The sequence below is a fragment of the Pagrus major genome, chromosome 22 (assembly GCF_040436345.1).
Source record: "Pagrus major chromosome 22, Pma_NU_1.0".
NCBI classification, from domain to species: domain Eukaryota; kingdom Metazoa; phylum Chordata; class Actinopteri; order Spariformes; family Sparidae; genus Pagrus; species Pagrus major.
The window spans coordinates 4,594,665-4,604,046 of record NC_133236.1 but is presented as its reverse complement, the minus strand read 5'-3'; positions in this window follow the sequence as shown (position 1 = coordinate 4,604,046).

Genomic DNA, 9,382 nt, shown 5'->3' with positions numbered 1-9,382 from the left:
GATGAGAGCATCTTTCAGATGGAAATGGTTGATATGCAATCCTCCTTTGCTTTAAAACAGCACTTGCAGTCTGAGGGTGCAGAGAACTTTTGGTCTAACAATGTTAACCAATATCGGTACCCCATAACAAGGAAAGTGGCCTTGCTAATACTGACAATGTTTGGGTCCACTTATATGTGTGAGTCTAGCTTTTCTCATATGAATGCCATCAAAACAAAGGCACGTTGCTCCATGACCAAAGAGAAGTTGCATGAGTGTCTTAGGATTGCCCTTACTACCTATGAGCCAAACTATGATGAAATAGCAAAGTCAAGGCAGTGTAATTTTTCCCATTAACTTGAACAGGCTCAAAAATGACAGCAGTGTGATGTATACTACTTTAATATCACATGAGGCATGTGATGCTGTCTCTGTGACAACAATTATGTTTTATGTTAATTATTTTGTTTGTCTGTTTTAATGTTCAGCTCTAATACATTTGACTGTGGGTATGGACCTGCTATGTTTGGAATTGTTTGTCATGTTATGTTGTGAACAGTCCATTAATTTTTGGTCTGATGGCTTTGTTTTTTTCATCTTGAATGTAGCAGTATTAAAGTTAAAGAAAATGGATATGTCATTCGTTCATACTAATATATCTATTATCATCAAGTTATTTTTTAGCCATTAGTTGACAAATATTCTGTGTGGCCCACGAACCCCCAGTGATTTTCATATTCGGCCCACTTGCTATTGAAGTTGAATAGCCCTGCTCTAGAGGTAATAGCCCTCGACTTAGTGTGAGTGCAGCAACGCTGACTCACTAGCTTAGGACCTCAAAGTTCTTTGCACTCAACACCGAAGTCAGAAAATAAAAGTCATGAATCCAAAAGTCTTCGTTTATCCTGTTTTTATTGATGAACTTGCATCGTAAACAAAAAACTTATTATCTTGACTTTCTACAAAATTCACCAAGTGTAGGTCAAAAGACTGTGTTGCTCCAAGGTCCAGTGGCTTCTGACCGCTTCGTTAAGTTTCTAATTCAAACAGCCAATCAGATTTCGCCATTCCAAACATCACTGCTTCACTATTAATATTCATATTTTTTGTTTTATATGCAACACAGTATTTATCTGGTCTTGAAAATATAATCAAACTTAATTTTCTCAATATAAAATTAAGTGCAATATAATAACAGAACAATCACGTCCATAGAAATGGCTACAACACATCAGGCCCCTAATTGACTAGGCCTTAGCATATCAATTACCAACTTAAACTCAAATCTCTCCTCCATCTTTATTCTTCTCCCTGCAACAAACAAAGTTTAGTTATGGGTCTTTGAATGATGTTGGTCTTCGTCCGGACTTCAGCACTTCGAACAACGCCCTTGGAGTCTGACATGACCTTCTTTATTCTGCCTAACATCCAGGAGTTTCTCGGCAGGGACGAATCCATGACGAGGATGACGTCTCCAACCTTGAAACTTCTTTTCAGTCCGAGCCATTTTTGTCGTTCTTGAAGAAGCGGTAGATATTCGTGAGTCCACCTTCGCCAGAATAGATCTGCCATATATTGTATTTGTCTCCAGCGCCGGCAGGCATAGACATCATCCTTAGTGAACACACCAGGTGGAAAGCTAGGCTGTGTCCACAACTGGAGCAGATGATTCAGCGTCAGCGGCTCGAGGTCATTGGGATGTCTCCCATTGATGATGCTCTCAACCTCGCATAGGAGAGTCTGTAGTCCTTAATCATCTAACAGCTGTTGCTTCACCACAGAACTCAGCACTTTTCTCACTGTGCGGATCTGTCGCTCCCAGACTCCGCCATGGAGGCGGGTTGAAAATCCACTGCACACCTTTTTTCATCATGACTTCATTGATACGAGACTGGTCCATCCCTGCTAACACCTCATAAAGCTCTCGTTCAGCACTGACGAAATTTGTGCCATTATCCGAACGAATGATTGACACTTGTCCTCTTCTGGCTTGAAAACGCCGTAGGGCATTAATACATGAATCAGTGTCAAGGGAATGGGCTACCTCTATATGCACTGCTCTGATGGTTAGGCATGTGAAGAGCACTCCATAACGCTTGACCTTGGCACGTCCTCTTTTGACCTCAAAAGGTCCAAAATAATCCACACCCGTGTTGGTAAAGGGTGGCTTGTCCGGAAGTAGACAGTCTTGCGGCAGGTCCGTCATTTTTTGCTCTCCTGCCTTCGTATGCAGTCTCCTGCAAAGGTTACACTCTGAAATCACTTTTCTTGCCGCTGCGTTGGCTCTTGGTATCCAATACCGTTGTCATAGTTTGGCTAAGACATGATTACTACCTCCATGTCCAATGTCTTGATGAGTGTGTTGGAGAATGAGGTGGGCTATTCTGTGCTGTTTATGCAAAATGGCAGGATGCTTGGCCTCCTCAGGCATCGCTGATCTGTTCAGACGTCCTCCTCTCAACACGCCATCTTGTAAGTATGGGTCCAGTTTGGAAAAAGGACTGTTCCTTTTCACATGGGAGAGTCCTGACTGCAAAGCTTGTATCTCTTCAGCATAAGTTTGTCTCTGACTGTATTTGATCTATCTTGATCTTCCACAGTAAGAATTCTTTTTTCCAGGTTCTTCTTACACATCACCATCTGTTGTTCAACCATGGATGCATTTCTCTCAATCATTTTCAGTCTGCTGTATGTTCAGCTTAAACTCCTTTCTCTTCTTGCTCAGGTGCTGCAATGTCTCTCTCAGGTGCAAAATCCAAGCTGTTGCCTTTTTTAACTTGTGCCAACTGGAGTAATACTCAACAAGCTGGTTCACTGGGTCTGTGCACTCGTCTGGTTTTGTGCATGACACTGCAGCAGATGTCTTCACCTCAATATCTTCTTCTGTAAGGTAAGTACACTGTTCAGGTTGTTTTGGCCACTCACTTTCGTTTGGCAGGAAACTAGGCCCCTGAAACCAGCTCTTACTTTTTGTGAGGTGTTGACATACTTCCACTGAGAAGGTGTTGTCGCTTCTCTGATGAAAGACACTTGGTTTGCCACGAACGTTTTGAAACGAAGGGCATCATTTTCAATGTACTTTAGTACTGTCGTATTATCCGTCCAGAAGACTGACTCCATCAGAGGAACTTCAAGTTCTTCTTTCAGCATCTGATCAATCTTGACCGCAACCATTGCTGCTGTCAACTCCATTCTTGGGGTTGTGATCTGTTTGAGTGGAGCGACTCTGGACTTTCCCATCAAGAACGATACATGTTTCTCACCCTGATCATTCGTCAACACGAGATATGACACAATGCCATATCCATCTTGGCTGGCGTCTGAGAAATTGTGTATTTGAGCAACCTTTGTGGGCCCAAATGTAGCGGGTTTAAAACTTCTGTCCAGACTGAGTTCTGAAAGTTTGTTTAGGTCTGTCAGCCACTTTATCCATATTTGACGTGGCCTCTCATGGATCTTCATCCCAACCTTTTTTCTTTGCAGAGATCTCTCAAAATGAGCTTGACAGGTAGGAGTGGTGCCAAAAAGACCATTGGGTCGTACACTGAACTGACAACTGATAAGATGCCCCGTCTTGTGCACGGCTTGTCTGGCAAGTGTATCTTGAACATGAAGCTGTCGGAACTTGTGCACCACTGCACGCCTAATGCCCATTCCACTGGTAATTCATCATGCTCCAAATCTAGATCTTTGACTTCAACTGCTCGTTCGTGGTCAGGGATGGAACTCAACAGAACTCTACTGTTGCTGACCCACTTGGTCAAATGGAAACCACCACTGGCGCACAACGTCATCAGCTCCCTCGCAAGAGTGACAGCTTCATGTTCTGTGGCTACCGACTTCAAACAGTCATCCACGTAAAAGTTTTTGAGAACTGTCTGTATTGCTTCTGGGGTGCTACTTGGGGCTGCATCTTCCGCTGTTCTTCTCAGTGCATACGACGCACAACTAGGGGATGATGTAGCACCGAACAGATGCACACACATTCTGTACTCTTCTGCTTCCACATTCAGATTGCCCTCTGGCCACCAGAGAAAGCGTAACAGGTCAGCGTCCGTGTCTGGTACCCGCACCTGGTAGAACATGGACTCAATATCTGCCATCATGGCGACAGGCTCCTGTCTAAATCTCAGCAACACTCCAATAAGGCTGTTTGTTAGGTTGGGCCCCTGCAACAGCTGTTCGTTCAGCAACACCCCTTGATAAGTAGCTGCGCAGTCAAAGACAACTTTCTCTTTTTCGAATGATAAACCCCATGATGTGGGATGAACCATACTCTTCCATCACTGCGACTCGGTTGCTCTTCTGAAACCCTTGTTGCAAAGCCTTCCTTCAGTATGTTGTCCATAAAGGTCTTGTACTCTTGAAAGAAGTCTGTATTCCTACTGAACTTCCTCTTCAAAGAGTTAAGCCTCTGTTCAGCAATAACACGGTTGCATGGCATCTTCACCTTGTCATCCATCAAAGGCAGCTTGATGCAAAAATAACCATCCATGAGCCGTGCTGATGATGTCACCGTATGCATGAACTGCTTGTCATGTTGAGGCTGTTCTTGTCTGTCGTCACATCGTTTTTCTAGAAAATCTGCATTGTAGTGATTCATCAGCATGTCCTCATTGCTCATCACAGAAATCCGGTTGACAAGGAAACTTTGTCTTTCACCATCCTCTGATTCCTTCTCTTGGCCCCTGCTGATTGGCCTATTGACAACCCAACCAAGCGCTGTCCTTACAGCGTATGGTCCGTCATTCTGGCTACTGATGATCTCCCATGGCTCCATGGCTTTGTACGCATTGGAACCAATGAGAAGACCAACCTCTGCTTCTAATTTTGGGAGATGGACTCGACTCAGGTAAGACCACTTCACCAAATCTTGTTGCTGTGGTATGTTGGCTTTTGTCGCAGGTATGTCTGGCTGAGTATACACATTGGGCAGCTGGATGTACTCTTGCTCCTCTAAGCCATACACCTCCAGATCGTTGAGTACATAGCTACTCACTTTCTGTCCTTGCGCTATGGTGCGAAGCAGGAACTCTGTCTTCCTGCCTCTGATGTTCAACTTCTTGGCTAAGTCTTCAGTACAGAAGGTTGCTGTGCTTCCTTGATCCAGGAACGCATAGGTCTTGATTATCGTTGTGCCTTTCTTGTGTTTTATCTGCACAGGTACGATTGGCAGTATGCATTCGCTGTTTCCGGCCCCAGTATGGTCCCTTTTTCTACACCCTGCAGACACAAGAGCGCTTGTGACTTCACTTGTGCCTTGTGAGCTGTTATCTACACTGTTGCTCTCTGATGTAACATTTTCCTTCATGACATGCAAGATAGCTGGCTGCCTGAGAGAACGATCCGGACATGAAGCCCTTTTCTTACAGTCCCTGGACAGATGGCCTGCTGTCAGACACCCGAAACAAAGACCGTTCGTCTTTAAGAACTGAATTCTTTCTTTCAATGGCTGTTCTCGGATCTTGTTGCACACATTCAGTGCATGGTTCTTCTGACAGTAAAGACAAGGGCTTTGGAAAACACTCACTGACTTAACTGCAGAAGTTTTCTTCTCAGGTTGGATTTTACTTAGGTCTTTTTCAGTAGCAGACACAGCCACAGCTGTAGATTCACTTTTTCTGATGCTGGGTTGCTTCTTTGAGCTTTTCTGACTGCCCAGGGGGGAATCCAGGATATCTCCAAACAGCGGATCATTGGCAACCTTTGCTTGGTAATAAACTCCACTAAATCAGGAAATTTAGCTCTTTTTCCTCGAATGTCATAAGCATAGCTTCTCCATCTTTCAGTTTGAATGGGAGTTTGGACAAAATTCACTTCATGTTAGTGGGATTGTTCATTTCGTCCATGTAGTCAACATCATTCACTGTGTTACATCCAATTAAAACTGCAAGCAGTGATGAACGGGCCCTCGCAGTCCACACGCGTTGGGGCGTGCTGCTGTCGAGGCTTGTTCATGCAACAACTTCCGTTGAGGAATCAAAAGTGAAGGCAGTCAAGCTGTTCTTTCGTCATTAAGCAATAAAAGCGCCACCTATTGGCCGATTTGCACCAAATTTTGTAGAAATGCTCATCGTGCCATGGAACACAGTCTTGCCTATCTTGACAAAATACAGTCCATTAACACAAAACTTTTGCCAGTTGTCTGATTGACCACAATGTGCAGGAAATTGTTGTTTCATATTTTGGGTGTTCTTTGGACTATCACAATTCTTTTAATACGTTTCTGTCAGGAGGGTCCACAGATGCAGTGTGCAAAGTTTAGTGCAAATCGGAGAAATTGCCTGGGAGGAGTTCGAAAAAGTAGGTTTGCGACATTTTGCGAATGGAATTCTAGCGTGAAAGTGGGCATGGCCTACATCACACAATTCAGCTGCATGCAGGGAACACGTAGATATAAGGACTAACAACGTGCTCCATTTTATGTAGGAGTTATTAACCAAAAATGGCTGTGTTGATAATAGCGCCACCTGCTGGTCACTTTTGGTGTGTGAGTTACAGGGGCCAGTCTATACCACCCCTAAGTGTTATGGTGTGGGCACAGTGCCAAATATAAAATTAGACTGGCACCAGAGCGCCTCCTAGTGCACACAGGGCCTTAGGGGCTCATGTGGAAGTAGTATGCTGAGTTTTATGTCAATCGGACAAACCAATGTGGAGATATGCAACACTTACTGTTTGGAACGAAATCTGCAGGAAGTTATTTAATAACTTGAGTATTCTTTGGAATATCAAAATTCTTTTAATAACTTTTTGTCAGGAGGGTCCACAGATGCGGTGTGCAAAGTTTAATGCAAATTGGTGAAATTGCCTGGGAGGAGTTCGAAAAAGTAGGTTTGCGACATTTCTTGAATTTGCAAAATACAGTGCCTGACAAAAGTCTTGTCGCTTATCCAAGTTGTAGGAACAACAAATAATAACTTGACTTGTAGCTGATCAATTGGTATCAGAAATGGCTTATATGAAAGGCAAAGGCCTCTAGATTATGCTTATTATACCAAAATAAAGTCGTGTATCATTCATTGGGTTTTATCATTTAATTAGGACAGAAAGGTCAGATTTTGCTTGGGCAAAAGTCATGTCGCATACAAAAATAATGTACGGTAGAAATTATACTTTATTTTGAATACATAAACATGCTACAATAACATCAGAACATAAAGTCATGGTGCCTTGGGAAAAAGAATTAATATCGTGTATGATTCCCATGAGCTTGGAGGACTGCATCCATACGTCTCGGCAATGACTCAAATAACTTATTGATGAAGTCATCTGGAATGGCAAAGAAAGCAGTCTTGCAGGACTCCCAGAGTTCATCAAGATTCTTTGGTTTCATCTTCCAAGCCTCCTCCTTCATCTTACCCCAGACATGCTCAATAATGTTCATGTCTGGTGACTAGGCTGGCCAATCCTGGAGCACCTTGACCTTCTTCGCTTTCAGGAACTTTGATGTGGAGGCTGAAGTATGAGAAGGAGCGCCATCCTGCTGAAGAATTTGCCCTCTCTTGTGGTTTGGAATGTAATGGGTAGCAAGAATTTCTTGATACTTCAGGCTGTTGATGTTGCCATCCACTCTGCAGATCTCCCACACACCGACATACTGGATGTAACCCCAAACCATGATTATTCCTCGACCAAACTTGAGTGTTTTCTGGGTGAATCTTGGGTCCATGCGGGTTCCAACAGGTCTTCTGCAGTATTTGCGGCGATTGTGATGCAGTTCAATGGATGATTCATCAGAAAAACCAACCTTCTGCCACTTTTCCACTGTCCATCCTTTCCGCAAGCTGTGGGCCTTGGCAAATGCAACATGATTCTTTTGTTGTCTTCTGTTTAATGCTGGTTTGTGAGCAGTAATTCAGCCATGGAGACCACTGCGTGAGCGAATTCGACAAACTGTTCTTGTAGATACAGGGGTTTCTGGTGACCAGTTCTCATGTAGCTCTGCTGCAGTTGAAAAAGGGCTGGCCCTGGACTGCCAACGCAACAAACGGTCCTCTCGAAACAATTGTCTTACAGGGTCTGTCTGACCTGGGCTTGTCATGAACATCACCAGTTTCTTCAAATCTTTTTTTTTATCTTCTCCACTTGATGTTTGGATACATTGAAGATGTCTGCCACATCAGCAGCAGACTTGATGATCAGCACTTTGGTCTGTGGTTGAATCTTTGGCATGTTGTCAGAGGTCAGTTTGCACTTAACATGAAGGTCTGGTGTGCTGGGGTTCTTTTTATACACACCTGGGAATGTGTTAATCACAGTATTTGTCACAGGTGGAGCTCTAATCTGTGATTGGTTGAATCGTTTAAAGACACAACAAGACTTTTGTCCAAGCAAAATCTGACCTTTCTGTCCTAATTAAATGATAAAACTCAATGAATGATACATGACTTTATTTTGGTATAATAAGCATAATCTAGAGGCCTTTGCCTTTCATGTAAGCCATTTCTGATTCCAATCGATCAACTACAAGTCAAGTTATTATTTGTTGTTCCTACAACTTGGATAAGCGACAAGAATTTTGTCAGGGACTGTAAAACAGTAGGCAGAAATGGGCGTGGCTATATCACGAGATTCAGCACAATTCACTGAATGTGTGGATATAAGGTTTTTGAATGTGCGACAAAGTATGTGGGAGTTATAAGCCAAAATGCACTTTCCTTGATTATAGCACCACCTAGTGGTTGAAATTCACAACAGATTATAAAATTGTGACATATATTCCAAGTTTGGTGAGTTTTGGGGTATGTTCAGGCAGTGAAAAATGCGATCATTTGCGACAAAGAAAAAAAAAAATCACTACAAAAACAATAGGGTCCTTGCAGGTTCCCTGCTCGGGCCCTAATAATAATTAAGAACAGCGCAAAGGTGTTCAATCCTTTTCTGTCCTCTGCTTTTATCGAGGCCATTCCATTGCCTTCTTGATGTATGCTGTGGCGATAGTTCATCTCCATAATGACGATCAAGCAATGCTCTGGCTTCTTTGTAAGCTCTGTCAGGTCTCATGTGCTCACAGCTGCGAATGAGATCAAGTGGTTCTCCACTAGTGAACTGTTCGAGGTAATACAACTGATCTTGATGGCTGTCTGTTTTACTGTCAATAGCATGCTCGAAAGCTCTTATGAAAGATCTATAAGCCAGAGGATCTCCTTTTAACGTTGGTATGTCTCTGTGAGGCAGTTGAGACATACTGACATACTACCAGCATCAAACCTTTACGATGACCTCCTTCTGTCTGAGGCACCAACTTGAACAGCTGACTTTGGATTGAAGGCAAGAGAAGGCATACCAGCTCCATGATGCACATAATCGCCAACATCAACATGCTTTTCTTGTCTACGTGCCAGGAGTTCAGCTCTGGGTCTTGGAGGTGGCTCAAGAAAACCATTCGTAGACTCATGAG